The sequence below is a fragment of the Mustela lutreola genome, chromosome 3 (assembly GCF_030435805.1).
Source record: "Mustela lutreola isolate mMusLut2 chromosome 3, mMusLut2.pri, whole genome shotgun sequence".
Classification (NCBI taxonomy): Eukaryota; Metazoa; Chordata; class Mammalia; order Carnivora; family Mustelidae; genus Mustela; species Mustela lutreola.
The window spans coordinates 88,622,379-88,640,481 of NC_081292.1; positions in this window are offsets into that span (position 1 = coordinate 88,622,379).

Sequence of the window (18,103 nt, forward strand, 5' to 3'; positions counted from 1 at the left end):
TTATGTAGTATTCAGTGTTAGGGTCATGGGTAGCATTAGGGTCAGGGTCAGGGTCAGGTGAATGTCATGGACAGGGTCAGGTTTAGCATCAGGCTTTGGTTTAGGGTCAATGGTCGGTTCAGTGTCACAGTTAGGTTTTGGCGGTAGTGTTTGGGATTGGGGTTAGGGTTAGAGTTAGAAGTAGGGTTATGGTTAGGTTTAGGGTAAGTCAGCGTAAGGTCACGGTTAGGGTTTGGTCTAGGGTAGGGGTTAGTGTTAGGGTCAAGTTCAGCGTTAGGTTTAGGTTCAGGGTCTGTATTAGGGTCATGGTTAGAGTTACCTTTAGGTTTAGGGTTAGGGTCAGGCTCACAATCACGGTCAGGGTTACGGTTAGGGTCAGGGTAAGGTCAGCATCAGGGTTAGGTTTAGGGTCAGGGTCATGGTCAGGGTTAGGTATGAGTCTTGGTTACGGTAATATCAACGTTAGGTTTATGTTCATGGTCCACATCAGGTCAGTGCCAGGCTTAGGTTTAGGTTTAGGGTTCAGGTCAAGATCACAGGCAGGGTCAGGGTCAGGTTCAGTGTCAGGGTCTGGGTTAGTGGTTACTGTTAGGGTTAGCCCCGCTCCTGGGTAATGGACCCATCCGTTTAGGGTCTCAGGATAAACCCTGGGCAGAAGGGTGTAGACCCTCCACCCGATCCCACTTAACCAGCCTTAAACTTGGGTGTGAACATGACTTTCCCACCAGACACTTAACCCCTCATCAGCCTGATCCTGCCTGGGGCATCTCCACCCACGATTGCATGGCCAGGTCCTCTTTACACACAGACACACAGACACCAAGAGGAACACACACATACACACACGCACACACACAGAGAGATGGGGAGGAGACCTAGGGCTACACCCGTGGATCAGAAGGTGTGGGACTCTCTGAGTCTGAGTCCCCTGGTGTCACCTTTTGATTTTAGCAGCCAAAGGGCCTGAGGCGTTGGGGAAACCTGATATGACCGGCCAGGGAGGGGACGTGTCTGGCGGGCGAGCTCTCTTCTCCCTACATCCTCTCGGCTTCAGTACAGCAGAAGAACATGTCGCTTCCTTTAGGATGTGCCTAGAAATGAGCTGGGCAGGGGGGTTTTCTCTGTATTCGGGTGCCTGGATATGTTGGTTCCAATTCTGTTGGGCTCTGTCGTCAGGGAAGTGAGGTCATCACTGCCTGGGGGCTCCTTCCCGAACTTCCTGCTGTACCAGAGCTCCCTGAGCTGCCAGTCCCCAAGCTGCTCAGGCTCACACTCCACTCAGGCAGTGCCCATCCAGTGACTCCCATATAGCCTCCCCCAGCCCCTGGGAGTCCTGGGTGCTGCTGTTGTCCCTGCTGGAGGCAACAGAGCTGTATTTAGACTAGGTTAGTGTTAGGGTTAGGGTTAAGAAAGATTTATGGTCTGGGTTAGGGTTAGATGTCCTTGGGTACAGGGTTAGCGTAAGGCTTAGGGTAGGGCTCAGGGTTAGGGTTAGGTTTAGGGTCAGGCTCACAGTAGGGTCAGGGTTAGCATTATGGTCAGAGTCACGTCAAGGTCAGTTTTAGGGTGATGGTTAGGTTTAGTATCAGGTTCAGGGTCATGGTTAGATTTAGGGTCAGGTTCAAGTTTTGGTTTGGAGGCAAGGTTCATGTCAGGGTCAGGGTTAGGTTTGGGACAGGTCTAGTGTCAGGGTTAGGGTCAGGGTCAGGCTTAGGTTCATGGTTATGGTAAGGTCAGCTTTATGTTTAGGTTCTTTTTTATGAGTAGGTTCAGGATCAGGGTTAGCTTTAGTGTTACGATTCTGATTAAGATTAAGGATTGGGTCAGAGTTAGGTTTACACTCAGGTTAGGGTCAGTGTTAAGGTCAAGGCCAGGATCAGGTTTAAGGTTAAGGTCTGACATAGGCAAACTTCAGAGTTAGGGTTATGATCAGTGTCAGGACTATTGTTACAGTGGGGTTAGGGTTAGGGTTAGAGGTAGGTTGAGGGTTAGGGTTAGACCGGGTTAAGGTCAGTGTCAGCGATTATGTTAGGGGTTAGTTTTATGGTTAGGTTCAGCGTTAGGTTTCGGGTCAGGGCCCGTGTTAGTGTCAGGCTCAGGGTTACGTTTAGGGTTAGAGTTAGGGTCAGGCTCACATTCAGTATCAGGGTTATTGTTAGGGTCGTGGTCAGGGTCACTGTTAGGGTCAGGGTTACGTTTATGGTCTTCGCCTGGGACAGGGTCAAGGTGAATCGAGGGCCAGTGTCTGGTTTACCATCAGGATCAGGTATTGGTTTAAAGTCCACATTCGGGTCAGTGACAGGGTTATGTAGTGGTCAGTGTTAGGGTCATGGTTAGGTTTAGACTCAGGGCCAGGTTCAGGTATATGGTCAGGGTCTGGTATAGGCAAAGTTCAGGGTTAGGCTTATGATCATAGTTAGGTATAGGGTCAGGGTTATTGTTAAAGTTTAGGGTTTGTGTTAGGGTTAGCATTTGTTTGACAGTTAGGGTTAGAACTTGTTAGGATCAGGGTCCGTGGTAGGTTTAGGGTTATTCTTAAGGTTAGGTTCAGCGATAGGATTCGGGGGAGGGCCCGTGTTAGTGTCAGGGTTAGGGTTACATTTAGGGTTAGAGTTAGGGTCAGGCTCACAGTCAGGGTCAGGTTTAGTGTTCAGGTCAGGGTCGGGGTCACACTTTGGGTCAGGTTTAGGTTTATGTTCATGGTCTGGGTCAGGGTCAAGGTGAAGTTTAGCGCCAGTGTCAGGTTTAGGGTCAGGTGTAGGTATTGGTTTAAAGTCCACATTCGGGTCAGGGACAGGATTGTGTACTGGTCAGTGTTAGTGTCATGGTTAGGATTAGGGTCAGGGTCAGGTCAGGTGAAGTTCATGGACAGGGTCAGGTTTAGGGTCAGGCTTTGGTTTAGGGTCAATGTTCGATTCAGTGTCGCAGTTAGGTTTTCGCTGTAGGGTTTGGGATTGGTGTTAGGGTTAGAGTTAGAAGTAGGTTTATGGTTAGGGTAAGACTTAGACAGCGTAAGGTCAGGGTTAGGGTTTTCGTTACTGTAGGGGTTAGTGTTAGGTTTAGGGTCAGTGTTAGGTTTAGGTTCAGGGTCCGTATTAGGGTCATGGTTAGAGTTACCTTTAGGTTTAGGGTTAGGGTCAGGCTCACAGTCACGGTCAGGGTTAGGGTTAGGGTCAGGGTTAGGTCAGCATCAGAGTTAGGATTAGGGTCAAGGTCAGGGTCATGGTTAGGTATGCGTCTTGTTTACAGTAATATCAATGTTAGGTTTAGGTTCAGGACCACAACTAGGTCAGTGTCAGGCTTAGGTTTAGGTTAGGGTTCAGGTCCGGATCACAGAGGGTCAGGGTCAGGGTCAGGGTTTGAGTTAGGGTTTGGGGCAGGCTCACAGTCAGTGTCAGGGTCAGGGTTAGTGGTTACTGTTAGGGTAAATCCCGCTCCTGGGTCATAGACCCATCCATTCAGGGTCTCAGGATAAACCCTGGGCAGAAGGGTGTAGACCCTCCACCCGATCCCACTTAACCAGCCTTAAACTTGGGTGTGAACATGACTTGCCCAACAGACACTTAACCCCTCATCAGCCTGATCCTGCCTGGGGCATCACCACCCACGATTGCATGGCCAGGTCCTCTTTACAGACAGACACACAGACACCAAGAGGAACACACACACACACACACGCTCACACACAGAGAGACGGGGAGGAGACCTAGTGCTACACCCGTGGATCAGAAGGTGTGGGACTCTCTGACTCTGAGTCCCCTGGTGTCACCTTTTGATTTTAGTAGCCAAAGGGCCTGAGGCATTGGGGAAACCTGATATGACCAGCCAGGGAGGGGACGTGTCTGGCGGGCGAGCTCTCTTCTCCCTACATCCTCTCGGCTTCAGTACAGCAGAAGAACATGTCGCTTCCTTTAGGATGTGCCTAGAAATGAGTTGGGCAGGGGGGTTTTCTCTGTAATGGGTTGCCTGGATACGTGGGTTCCAATTCCGTTGGGCTCTGTCGTCAGGGAAGTGAGGTCACCACTGCCTGGGGGCTCCTTACCGAACTTCCTGCTGTACCAGAGCTCCCTGAGCCACCGGTCCCCAAGCTGCTCAATGCTCACCCTCCACTCAATGCAGTGCCAATCCAGTGGCCCCCATACATCCTCCCCCCAGCCCCTGGCAGGCCTGGGTGCAGCTGTTTTCCCCGCTGGAGGGAACAGAGCTGGGTTTAGACTAGGTTAGTGTTAGGGTTAGGGTTAAGAAAGACTTAGGATCAGGGTTAGGGTTAGACGTGCTTGTGGTCAGGGTTAGCGGAAGGCTTAGGGTAGGGGTCAGGGTTAGGGTTAGGTTCATGGTTAGGTTTAGGTTCAGGCTCACAGTAGGGTCACGGTTACCGTTACCATCAGAGACAGGGTCAGGGTCAGTGTAAGGTGACGGTTAGGTTTAGGGTCAGGTTCAGGGTTATGGCCAGATTTAGGGTCAGGTTCAAGTTTTGGTTTGGGTGCAAGGTTCATATCAGGGTCAGGGTTAGGAGTGGGTCAGGTCTAGTGTCAGGGTTAGGGTCAGGGTCAGGGTTAGGTTCATGGTTATGGTAAGGTCAGCTTTATGTTTAGGTTTTGTTTTATGAGTAGGTTCAGATTCAGGGTTAGCTTAAGGGTTAAGTTTCTGTTCAGGATCACGGATTGGGTCTGAGTTAGGTTTTTATTCAGGGTTAGTGTCAGTGTTACAGTCAAGGCCAGGGTCAGGTTTAAGGTTAAGCTCTGACATAGGCAAAGTTCAGAGTTAGGGTTATGATCAGGGTCAGGGAGAGGGTCAGGATTATTGTTAAAGTGGGGTTAGGGTTAGGGTTAGAGGTAGGTGGAGGGTTAGACCGGTTTAGGGTCAGTGTCAGGGATAATGTTAGGGGTTAGTTTTAGGGTTAGGTTCAGCATTAGGTTTCGGGTCAGGGCCCGTGTTAGTGTCATGGTCGGGGTTACGTTTAGGGTTAGAGTAAGTGTCAGGCTCACAGTCAGGGTCAGGGTTAATTTTAGGGTCGGAGTCAATGTCACTGTTAGGGTCAGGGTTAGGTTTATGGTCTTTGCCTGGGTCAGGTTCATGGTGAGGTTTAGCGCCAGTGTCAGGTTTACGGTCAGGATCAAGTATTGGCTTAAAGTCCACATTCGGGTCAGGGACAGTGTTATGTAGTGGTCATTGTTAGGGTCATGGTTAGGTTTAGTCTCAGGGCCAGGGTCAGGTATATGGTCAGGGTCTGGTATAGGCAAAGTTCTGGGTTAGGCTTATGATCATAGTCAGGTATAGGGTCAGGGTTATTGTGAAAGTTTAGGGTTAGTGTTAGGGTTAGCGTTTGGTTGACGGTTAGGGTTAGAACTTGTTAGGATCAGGGTCTGTTGTAGGGTTAGGGGTTACTCTTATGGTTAGGTTCAGCGATAGGATTCGGGGGATGGGCCGTGTTAGTGTCAGGGTCAGGGTTACATTTAGGGTTAGAGTTAGGGTCAGGCTCACAGTCAGGGTCAGGTTTGTTGTTCAGGTCCGGGTCGGAGTCACTGTTAGGGTCAGGGTTAGGTTTATGGTCATGGTCTGGTTCAGGGTCAGGGTGATGTTTAGCGCCAGTGTCCGGTTTAGGGTCAGGTTCCGGTATTGGTTTAAAGTCCACATTCGGGTCAGGGACAGGATTGTGTAGTGGTCAGTGTTAGTGTCATGGTTAGGATTAGGGTCAGGGTCAGGTCAGGTGAAGTTCAGGGACAGGTTCAGGTTTAGGGTCAGGCTTTGGTTTAGGGTCAATGTTCGGTTCAGTGTCACAGTTAGGTTTTGCGGTAGGGTTTGGGATTGGGGTTAGGGTTAGAGTTAGAAGTAGGGTTATGGTAAGGCTTAGACAGCGTAAGGTCAGGGTTATGGTTTGGTTTAGGGTAGGGTTAGTGTTAGGGTCAGGGTCAGCGTTAGGTTTAGGTTCAGGGTCTGTATTAGGGTCATGGTTAGAGTTACCTTTAGGTTTAGAGTTAGGGTCAGGTTCACAGTCACGGTCAGGGTTAGGGTTAGGGTCAGGTTTAGGTCAGCATCAGGGTTACGATTAGGGTCAGGTTCATGGTCAGGGTTAGGTATGAGTCTTGGTTACGGTAATATCAACGTTAGGTTAAGGTTAAGGTTCCACCATCAGGGACATTGTCAGGCTTAGGTTTAGGTTTAGTGTTCAGGTCAGGATCACAGACAGGGTCAGGGTCAGGTTCAGGGTCAGGGATTGGGTTAGGATTTGGGACAGGCTCACAGTCAGTGTCAGGGTCTGGGTTAGTGGTTACTCTTAGGGTTAGACCCGCTCTTGGGTCATGGACCCATCCGGTCAGGGTCTCAGGATAAACCCTGGGCAGAAGGGTGTAGACCCTCCACCCAATCCCACTTAACCAGCCTTAAACTGGAGTGTGAACATAACTTGCCCACCAGACATCTAAACCCTCAACAGCCTCATCCTGCTTGGGGCATCTCCACCCTCGATGGCATGGTCAGGTCCTCTTTACACACAGACACACAGACACCCAGAGGCACACACACACACACACACACCCACACACATACAGAGATGGGGAGGAGACCTAGGGCTACACCGGTTGATCAGAAGGTGTGGGACTTTCTGACTCTGAGTCCCCTGGTGTCACCTTTTGATTTTAGTAACCAAAGGTCCAGAGGCGTTGGGGAATCCTGATATGACCGGCCAGGGAGGGGACGTGTCTGGCGGGCGAGCTCTCTTCTCCCTACATCCTCTCGGCTTCAGTACAGCAGAAGAACATGTCGCTTCCTTTAGGATGTGCCTAGAAATGAGCTGGGCAGGGGGGTTTTCTCTGTAATGGGGTGCCTGGATATGTTGGTTCCAATTCCGTTGGGCTCTGTCATCAGGGAAGTGAGGTCACCACTGCCTGGGGGCTACTTCCCGAACTTCCTGCTGTACCAGAACTCCCTGAGCCGGCGGTCCCCAAGCTGCTCAGGCTCAACTCCACTCAGGCAGTGCCCATCCAGTGACCCCCATACAGCCTCCCCCAGCCCATGGGAGGCCTGGGTGCAGCTGTTGTCCCCGCTGGAGGCAACAGAGCTGGATTTATACTAGGTCAGTGTTAGGGTTAGGTTTAAGAAAGACTTAGGGTCTGGGTTAGGGTTAGATGTCCTTGGGGTCAGGGTTAGCGTAAGGCTTAGGGTAGGGCTCAGGGTTAGGGTTAGGTTCATGGCTTGGTTTAGGGTCATGCTCACAGTAGGGTCAGGGTTAGCATTACGGTCAGAGTCACGTCAGGGTCAGTTTTAGGGTGATGGTTAGGTTTAGGGTCAGGTTCAGGGTCATGGTTAGATTTAGGGTCAGGTTCAAGTTTTGGTTGGGGACAAGGTTCATGTCAGGGTCAGGGTTAGGTTTGGGACAGGTCTAGTGTCAGGGTTAGGGTCAGGGTCAGGATTAGGTTCATGGTTATGGTAAGGTCAGCTTTATGTTTAGGTTCTGTGTTATGAGTAGGTTCAAGATCAGGGTTAGCTTTAGGCTTAAGATTCTGTTTAGGATCACAGATTGGGTCAGAGTTAGGTTTACATTCAGGGTTAGGGTCAGTGTTAAGGTCAAGGCCAGGGTCAGGTTTAAGGTTAAGATCTGACATTGGCAACCTTCAGAGTTAGGGTTATGATCAGCGTCAGGATTATTGTTAAAGTGGGGTTAGGGTTTGGGTTAGAGGTAGGTGGAGGGTTAGACCGGGTTAGGGTCAGTGTCAGGGTTAATGTTAGGGGTTTGTTTTAGGGTTAGGCTCAGCGTTAGGTTTCGGGTCAGGGCCCGTGTTAGTGTCATGGTCAGGGTTACGTTTAGGGTTAGAGTTAGGGTCAGGCTCACAGTCAGGGTCACTGTTAGTGTTAGGGTCGTGGTCAGGGTCACTGTTAGGGTCAGGGTTAGGTTTATGGTCTTTGCCTGGGTCAGGGTCAGGGTGAAGTGTAGCGCCAGTGTCAGCTTTACGAATAGGATCAGGTTTGGTTTAAAGTCCACATTCGGGTCAGTGACAGGGCTATGTAGTGGTCAGTGTTAGGGTCATGGTTAGGTTTAGGGTCAGGGCCAGGTTCAGGTTTAGGGTCAGGGTCTGGTATAGGCAAAGATCATGGTTAGGGTTATGAGCATAATCAGGTATAGGTTCAGGGTTATTGTTAAAGTTTAGTGTTAGTGTTAGTGTTAGCGTTTGGTTGTCGGTTAGGGTTAGAACTTGTTAGGATCAGGGTCCGTGGTAGGGTTAGGGGTTACTCTGAGGGTTAGGTCAGCGATAGGATTCGGGGGAGGGCCCGTGTTAGTGTCAGGTTCAGGGTTACATTTAGGGTTAGAGTTAGGGTAAGGCTCACAGTCTGGGTCAGGTTTAGTGTTCGGGTCAGTGTCGGGGTCACTGTTAGGGTCAGGGTTAGGTTTATGGTCATGGTCTAGGTCAGGGTCAGGGTGATGTTTAGCGCCAGTGTCCGGTTTAGGGTCAGGTTCAGGTACTGGTTTAAAGTCCACATTCGGGTCAGGGACAAGGTTATGTAGTATTCAGTGTTAGGGTCATGGTTAGGATTAGGGTCAGGGTCAGGGTCAGGTGAAGGTCATGGACAGGGACAGGTTTAGCGTCAGGCTTTGGTTTAGGGTCAATGTTCTGTTCAGTGTCACAGTTAGGTTTTGGCGGTAGTGTTTGGGATTGGGATTAGGGTTAGAGTTAGAAGTAGGGTTATGGTTAGGTTTAGGGTAAGTCAGCGTAAGGTCAGGGTTAGGGTTTTGTTTAGCGTAGGGGTTAGTGTTAGGGTCAGAGTCAGCGTTAGGTTTAGGTTCAGGGTCTGTATTAGGGTCATGGTTAGAGTTACCTTTAGGTTTAGGTTTAGGGTCAAGCTCACAGTCTCGGTCAGTGTTAGTGTTAGGGTCAGGGTTAGGTCAGCATCAGGGTTAGGATTAGGGTCAGGATCAGGGTCATGGTTAGGTATGGGTCTTGGTTACAGTAATATCAACGTTAGGTTTATGTTCATGGTACACATCAGGTCAGTGCCAGGCTTAGGTTTAGGTTTAGGGTTCAGGTCAGGATCATAGACAGGGTCAGTGTCAGGGTCAGGGTTTGGGTTAGGGTTTGGGGCATGCTCACAGTCAGTGTCAGGGTCAGGGTTAGTGGTTACTGTTAGGGTGAGCCCCGCTCCTGGGTCAAGGACCCATCCGTTTAGGGTCTCAGGATAAACCCTGGGCAGAAGGGTGTAGACCCTCCACCTGATCCCACTTAACCAGCCTTAAACTGGGGTGTGAACATAACTTGCCCACCAGACATCTAAACCCTCATCAGCCTCATCCTGCTTGGGGCATCTCCACCCTTGATGGCATGGTCAGGTCCTCTTTATACACAGACACACAGACACCCAGAGGCACACACACACACACATACAGAGATGGGGAGGAGACCTAGGGCTACACCGGTTGATCAGAAGGTGTGGGACTCTCTGACTCTGAGTCCCCTGGTGTCACCTTTTGATTTTAGTAGCCAAAGGGCCTGAGGCGTTGGGGAAACCTGATATGACCGGCCAGGGAGGGGACGTGTCTGGCGGGGGAGCTCTCTTCTCCCTACATCCTCTCGGCTTCAGTACAGCAGAAGAACATGTCGCTTCCTTTAGGATGTGCCTAGAAATGAGTTGGGCAGGGGGGTTTTCTCTGTAATGGGTTGCCTGGGTACGTGGGTTCCAATTCCGTTGGGCTCTGTCGTCAGGGAAGTAGGTCACCACTGCCTGGGGGCTCCTTACCGAACTTCCTGCTGTACCAGAGCTCCCTGAGCCGCCATTCCCCAAACTGCTCAATGCTCACCCTCCACTCAATGCAGTGCCAATCCAATGGCCCCCATACAGCCTCCCCCCAGCCCCTGGCAGGCCTGGGTGCAGCTGTTGTCCCCGCTGGAGGCAACAGAGCTGGGTTTAGACTAGTTTAGTGTTAGGGTTAGAGTTAAGAAAGACTTAGGATCAGGGTTAGGGTTAGTCGTCTTTGGGGTCCGGGTTAGGGTAAGGCTTAGGGTATGGGTCAGGGTTAGGGTTAGGTTCATGGTTAGGTTTAGGGTCAGGCTCACAGTAGGGTCACTGTTAGGGTTACGGTCAGAGTCAGGGTCAGGGTCAGTGTTAGTGACGGTTAGGTTTAGGGTCAGGTTCATGGTCATGGTCAGATTTAGGGTCATGGTCACGTTTAGGTTTGGGGCAAGGTTCATGTCAGGGTCAGGATTAGTTTTGGGACAGGTTTAGTGTCAGGTTTAGGGTCATGGTCTGGGTTAGGTTCATGGTTATATTAAGGTCAGCTTTATGTTTAGGTTCTGTTTTATGAGTAGGTTCAGGATCAGGGTTAGCTTTAGGCTTAAGATTCTGTTTAGGATCATGGATTGGGTCAGAGTTAGGTTTACATTCAGGGTTAGGGTCAGTGTTAAGGTCAAGGCCAGGGTCAGGTTTAAGGTTAAGTTCTGACATTGGCAAACTTCAGAGTTAGGGTTATGATCAGCGTCAGGATTATTGTTAATGTGGGGTTAAGGTTAGGGTTAGAGGTAGGTGGAGGGTTAGCCCGAGTTAAGGTCAGTGTCAGGGTTAATGTTAGGGGTTAGTTTTAGGGTTAGGTTAGGTTTAGTTAGCGTTAGGTTTCGGGTCAGGGCCCGTGTTAGTGTCATGGTCAGGGATACGTTTAGGGTTAGAGTTAGGGTCAGGCTCACAGTCAGGGTCACTGTTAGTGTTAGGGTCGTGATCAGGGTCACTGTTAGGGTCAGGGTTAGGTTTATGGTCTTTGCCTGGGTCAGGGTCAGGGTGAAGTGTAGCGCCAGTGTCAGCATTACGATCAGGATCAGGTTTGGTTTAAAGTCCTCATTCGGGTCAGCGACAGGTTTATGTAGTTGTCAGTGTTAGGGTCATGGTTAGGTTTAGGGTCAGGGCCAGGTTCAGGTTTAGGGTCAGGGTCTGGTATAGGCAAAGATCATGGTTAGGGTTATGAGCATAATCAGGTATAGGTTCAGGGTTATTGTTAAAGTTTAGTGTTAGTGTTAGTGTTAGCGTTTGGTTGTCGGTTAGGGTTAGAACTTGTTAGGATCAGGGTCCGTGGTAGGGTTAGGGGTTACTCTGAGGGTTAGGTCAGCGATAGGATTCGGGGGAGGGCCCGTGTTAGTGTCAGGTTCAGGGTTACATTTAGGGTTAGAGTTAAGGTAAGGCTCACAGTCCGGGTCAGGTTTAGTGTTCAGGTCAGTGTCAGGCTCACAGTTGGGTCAGGGTTAGTGTTAGGGTCGTGTTCAGGTGAAGGTCATGGCTAGGGTTAGGTTTAGCGTCAGGCTTTGGTTTAGGGTCCATGTTCGTTTCAGTGTCACACTTAGGTTTTGGCGGTAGGGTTTGGGATTGGGGTTAGGGTTAGTGTTAGAAGTAAGGTTATAATTAGGGTTAGGGTTAGACAGCGTAAGGTTAGGGTTAGGGATTGGTTTATTGTAGGGGTTAGTGTTTGGGTCAGGGTCAGCATTAGGTTTATGTTCAGGGTTGGTATTAGGGTCATGGTTAGAGTTACCTTTAGGTTTAGGGTTAGGGTCAGGCTCATAGTCACGGTCAGGGTTAGGGTTAGGGTCAGGTTTAGGTCAGCGTCAGATTTAGGATTAGGGTCAGGGTCAGGGTCATGGTTAGTTCTGAGTCTTGGTTACAGTAATATCAACGTTAGGTTTAGGTTCAGGGTCCACATCAGAGTGAGTGTCAGGCTTAGGTTTAGGTTTAGGGTTCAGGTCAGGATCACAGACAGGGTCAGGGTCAGGGTCAGGGTTTGGGTTAGGGTTTGGGGCAGGCTCACAGTCAGTGTCAGGGTCAGGGTTCATGGTTACTGTTAGGGTTAGCCCCGCTCCTGGGTCATGGACCCATCTGTTCAGGGTCTCAGGATAAACCCTGGGCAGAAGGGTGTAGACCCTCCACCCGATCCCACTTAACCATCCTTAAACTGGGGTGTGAACATAACTTGCCCACCAGACATCTAAACCCTCATCAGCCTCATCCTGCTTGGGGCATCTCCACCCACGATGGCATGGCCAGGTCCTCTTTACACACAGACACACAGACACCCAGAGGCACACACACACACACACACACACACACACACACACATACACACAGAGGAATACTATGCAGCCATCAAAAATGAAATCTTGCTCTTTGCAATGACCTGGATGGAACTAGAGGGTATTATGCTAAGTGAAGTAAGTCAATCAGAGAAAGGCAATTATCATATGATCTGTCTGATATGAGGAATTTGCAAGGCAGGGTAGGGGGACATGGGAGGTAGGAGGGATAAAATGAATCAGGATGGGATGGGGGGAGAGAAACCATAATAGACTTAATCTCACAAAACAAACCGAGGTTTACGGGGATGGAGGGTTTATGGAGAGGTTGGCTGGGTTATGAACATTGGGGAGGTTATGTGATACGGTGAGTTCTGTGAAATGTGTAACACAGATGAATCACAGACCTGCACCTTTGGGGCAAATAATACATTATATGTTAATTTTAAAAATTTCTCCTGTGCTTCTGCAGTCTGGAGGAGGATGGGCACACATATAAACCCATATAGTGACTAGTCCACCTGACACCAATAGGACCAATCAGAGTCTCCCTGGGATTGATATGTAAATGACAGGAAGACAATGTTCTCTCTTTAGGCGAGTGACTGGCCTTGCTGGATGGGATTCAGGAGCTGGCCATGGCCATCTTCCTGGACACTTGAAGAGTCTGACCAGAGAAGAAAGCAGTCATATGGAGACTAGTAAACATGAGACATGGACAAATAGAAAACTGTTTTGCCGGTTTCCAGTCCCTGTTCTTGATTCTGAAATTTTAGTTCTGCAGCTCTTCTTTTGATTTAAAAAAAAGTTTTTTTAATTTATCTGACAGAGATCACTAGTAGGCAGAGAGGCAAGCAGAGAGAGAGGAGGAAGCAGGCTCCCTGCAGAGCAGAGAGCCCAATGTGGGGCTCGATCCTAGGACCCTGGGATCATGACCTGAGCCGAATGCAGAGGCTTAACCCACTGAGCCACCCAGGTGCCCCATCTTCTTTTGGACTTTTATGAACTTCTGTGGTATCCATACCTACAGGATCCTGGACATTCCTTTGTTTTGTGTTTGTTTGCTTGCTTTTCCCTTTTGGTTCCTCCAGTTTTCTTTGGATTGCTGCCACTTGCAAGCAAAGGGTCTTGTAAAAATACCACACCAAGGAAATTCACACGTCCTTAGGAGCTATTGAGTAAGTTCCTGTAGGGGAAGGACACATTGAGATGCACATTTTAGAGTGATCATCTTTGAATAAGTTTAGAGGATGAATTGGTGTGAGGAGGGGAGGGAAAGGGGCATATTCCTGAAGATGAGATGACAGGTTGGAAGGCCGTTATGGTCATTCTGTCAAAGTATGGTGAGTGCCTGAAACAGAAGAGAAAAGGGGGAAAGATTAAACTTACACAAGGTGAGAAGACTAATGAGACTTTATGAAATCTGAGTTTGTGAAATAGGAGATTGCTAGGCTTTTAGCACACTTACTTTGGGATCTAATCTTCAAAAATATTTAAATATCTCTGGTGGTGACAACACCATCATCCTTCCAGTGATTAAGAACTCTGAAATCTTAATCTGGCCTGGGCTGTAGAATGTCAGCTGCGGCTTGAGCACAACGAAAAGCCATTGAAGGGTTTTACACTGGTGGGTGGAGGGTGGTCACGGGATTCCTTTTGCATTTTTTTTTAATTTTTTATTTTTTATAAACATATATTTTTATCCCCAGGGGTACAGGTCTGTGAATCACCAGGTTTACACACTTCACAGCACTCACCAAAGCACATACCCTCCCCAATGTCCATAATCCCACCCCCTTCTCCCAAACCCCCTCCCCCCGGCAACCCTCAGTTTGTTTTGTGAGATTAAGAGTCACTTATGGTTTGTCTCCCTCCCAATCCCATCTTGTTTCATTTATTCTTCTTCTACCCACTTAAGCCTCCATGTTGCATCACCACTTCCTCATATCAGGGAGATCATATGATAGTTGTCTTTCTCTGCTTGACTTATTTCGCTAAGCATGATACGCTCTAGTTCCATCCATGTTGTTGCAAATGGCAAGATTTCATTTCTTTTGATGGCTGCATAGTATTCCATTGTGTATATATACCACATCTTCTTGATCCATTCATCTGTTGATGGACATCTAGGTTCTTTCCATAGTTTGGCTATTGTGGACATTGCTGCTATAAACATTCGGGTGCATGTGTCCCTTTGGATCACTACATTTGTATCTTTAGGGTAAATACCCAATAGTGCAATTGCTGGGTCATAGGGCAGTTCTATTTTCAACATTTTGAGGAACCTCCATGCTGTTTTCCTTTTGCATTTTTAAAATGTCATTTTTGGCTGCTGTGTAAAGAATGGATAGAGAAAAGGCAAAAATAGTAACAAATCATTCTCCAATTTTATGGAACATCTACTATGTGTCAGGTACTGTTCTAAACCCTAAAGACAGAATAGTTAACAAGAGACAAAATAAATTTGATGTCCTCTTGGAGTTTTCATTTTAGTTGTTGAGTGAGAAATGAAGCAAATAAATATACATACATATCAGGGGTTGATGTGGGGTAGGAAGGAAACTAAGCTGAGTGAGTGGACATGGGGTGTGGGGTTTAGGGGAGCAGGTTGGAATTTTCTATGGGACTGTGTCAGGGAAGTCTCCCTCATTTGAGGAAAGACTTGGAGGAAATTAAGGAACGAGCAGTTGTGCTGTTTGGAGAAGAGCATCCCACACAAAGCAAACAGTAAGCCCAAGGTGGGAGCACATCTGGTGTGTTTAAAGAATGACACAGCGACCAATAATGCTGGGCAAAAAATGAGCAAGACGGCAAGTGGTAGTGAAAGAGCCTGGAGCCGCACCCAAGAATCAAACAGCACGCCTCCACTAGATGCAAACTGCAAGAGGTTTATTGGTTACACAGGCGCCTGCGGATGCATCAGCCTTTGTGGTCTGAGCGCGCCAGGCCAAGATGGGGAGCAGATTATATAGGAAGGGTTGGGGTAGCGGGAAGCAAGCTTACAGAAGCAGATGCATGGTTACAGGGATCTGATTGGTTAATTAGTCAGGCGTTGGGTTTAAGGCAAGGACACAGCCGTTTGTTCTGGCGGGCCTTGCCTCAGCACTCTGGAAATTCCCAGGTACACTCTATTCCTCATTTGTCTTTTCTTTTGACAGACCGGGTGATCACAGACAATAGACATCCTGGTATGTGTTTCCATCTGGCTATGGGGACAATCAAGCCTTCAGCAAGGGGAGAGGGGGTGCTGTGGGGACTTCAGGTTATTTAAACAAGCCTTTAGCAAGGGGAGAGGGGTCTTTCATTCCCCCCTTTTTCTTTATCATGGATAGAATCCTATATACATTCGCTTTGTTTATCAAGTAAGTCAGTTTGAGAGCCGGTTTGTTTAATTAGTTGATATTGCTGTGTCAGTACCATTGTCTGGATTGCTGACAAGCGATCTTTTACAAACTGTACGAGTTTATTTAAGATACAAGGGCCGATTGAAAATTGGGCTATTGATAAAGTAACTTCTTTGTTGTAATCTCAAGGACATTTGCAAACCAAGGGAGGCTCCTATCTTGCAGGATTGTGATCTTAGCAAGTCAACTATTTATCATTTTATGGCAGTCAGGGGTGCCTGAGGAATGCTACACATATGGAGGGGAGCGGGTGAAGGGGGGATGCAAGGCGCCAGCTTTTAAAGACCCTTAAATTTTTAAGGTGGTTGAAGGTGGAAGGTCTCATCTTCTATAACTTCTTCGTGCTGAATAGGGGCGTAGAGCTGTCCCTACCTACTGGGGCTAATATTGATCAGGGTAGGAATGTATAAGGGAGTTTCAAAAGGTGGAGGCAGCTGAATCCAGCGCTGACAGTGAAGAGGTGTTCTTGCGCGCGACAAGGATTGTCTGTCGTGGTGTAGTCATTGTAGCAATGGAGTCTCGACACCAAGTAGAGAAACATGGAACAAAGCAACATATTAAGGTTAATAAGGCGATAAGAATGAGAAGCCCAAAAAGGTCATAGTCCTCCTTCAAACCAGGAACTTAACCATTTACTGAGAGAGAGAGGAGGATCTTGTAGGCCTTAATTTGGGTATTCATATCCTTTATTAGTCCTGTGACATTTCTGTGATAGTCTGGGATATACACACAACATTCTGTCTTGATAATTGCACATGTGCTACCTTGGGCTGCTGTCAGGACATCTAAGGCCATCCTATTTTGTAGGACTGCCTTGCATATCTGTGACACTTTGGTATTAAGCTGGGAGATGCTATTTAGTGAATCATTGAGTGCCTTTGTAGTATATTTATTAAGGGCTTCTTCATGCCACATGATATCCCCTAGTCCCGCAGATGGAACAAAAATGGATGCTAAGTGATCATACCATTTAAAAACAGATCGTGTCCATCTTTGTCTCAAGTAGGGGAGATTAGCTGGAGTTGTAATGGTTTTAGTAATGCGCCCATGATTCCAGGAAAATCCCCTTTTCTTCCAAATAGCTCCATGGGCATGTGGTACCAGGAAGGCATATTTGGAGTCAGTATACATGTTAATTCTTAGGCTTTGGCAATTGCAAAGTGCTAGTGAGCTCTATGGCACACCTAGCTTTTCTTCTTCTTTCTATGAAAACCATTTTCATCAGAAAACCAACTGTCATTTGTAATTTTAACAGGGGCATCTTAAACCTGGCCATATAGAATAAGCTAGATTAATAATCTCTGAACATTTTTGCTCTATAGAGAAAGATGTACAGTGGTCAGGTTCAGCCATACAGGTAACTAGGTTTAAAGTTTGACAAATTTTAAGTTTTATTTCTGGCATCTCTGTTAGTGTAGCCCAGTATTTAATAAGTTGGCCTCCATCATCCATTGGTGGCCTTTGGCTACTAAGACAAATCTGGACCTGATGTGACATTATTACAGTTAGGGACTGTCCCATAGTGAGCTTTGAGGCTCTTTTATGAGGGCTGTTTTAGGTTTTGCTAAAGCATCTGTTTGCAATTGCACCTCAATGGAGGTGGCCTCTAGATAAATATGACTAAGGGATGAAACCAATAAGAAGACCTTTGAGTCATCCAACCTTAACAATATCCTAATTACAGAGGATCATTGTCAAGTGGGAGAAGGGTGCAGTATGCTGGCTGTTAGGCAATTTCATTATTCCAGTTGTTTAATCATGTGCCGTGGGGTCTGCTAATATCCCCACAAAATAATAAGATTGACTAAAGAAGCTATTGTACAAGTTCCCTGAAGTTTACCTCAAATTGTTTAGCTTAGGTAAACAAACATTTAAAGACAATCAAATCTAGAATTTAACATCCATAAAGGTGTGTTACTAAAATAGAATTTTTCTCTCTAAAATAACCCTCATTTACAGAGATAGCCAAATCAGGACTAATTCACTTGTGAAACAAGTTTATTTTTGACAAACTTGGCCTATTATTTACATAAGCTCAGCAAGAACAATAAGTGTGATCAATAGATCTTTTAGCATCTGCTTTGCTGGAACTTTTAATAAGGAATCTCTAGGTTGAACTTTTAGTAGCCTCTCTGGGCCAGAAGCCAAGCCCTGTACTGGCCATCAGGCATGCCTTAATACCTGTCGATTTGGGCGAATTTCTCATTGGGGAATTCCTCTTCTGAGACCGCACCTACCAAGGAGTGACATTCTTTACTCACCTGGTGAGGCTGCTGGGAACTCTGTAAGCAAGGTATCAGGCCAACAGTCCCAAGGGGCTTTATGGCTCTAGGTTTTATAAAGTCAACCTTAGTTCCTTTAAACTCTCTGGTTATATCCGAGTCTTTTTAAATATGACATTCCAGCCAAAGCCTTGGTAAAATAAACCGTGTTACCAACTCTTTCCTGTTACAAGGAGAACAGATTCTTATTGGACTTATGCAAATGACTGACTGTCATGGAAGAATGCTTACTTACTGAGACCTTTTGGTTTCAGAGGGTTCAGATAGAGAGAAAAGCTTGAATGCTTTGAGCTCTTTTATAAATGAGCACTTTTACATCTCTATAAGTTACAGATAACTAGGAGGAAGTATCCCTAGTCTGGAAGAGCAAACATCGGAG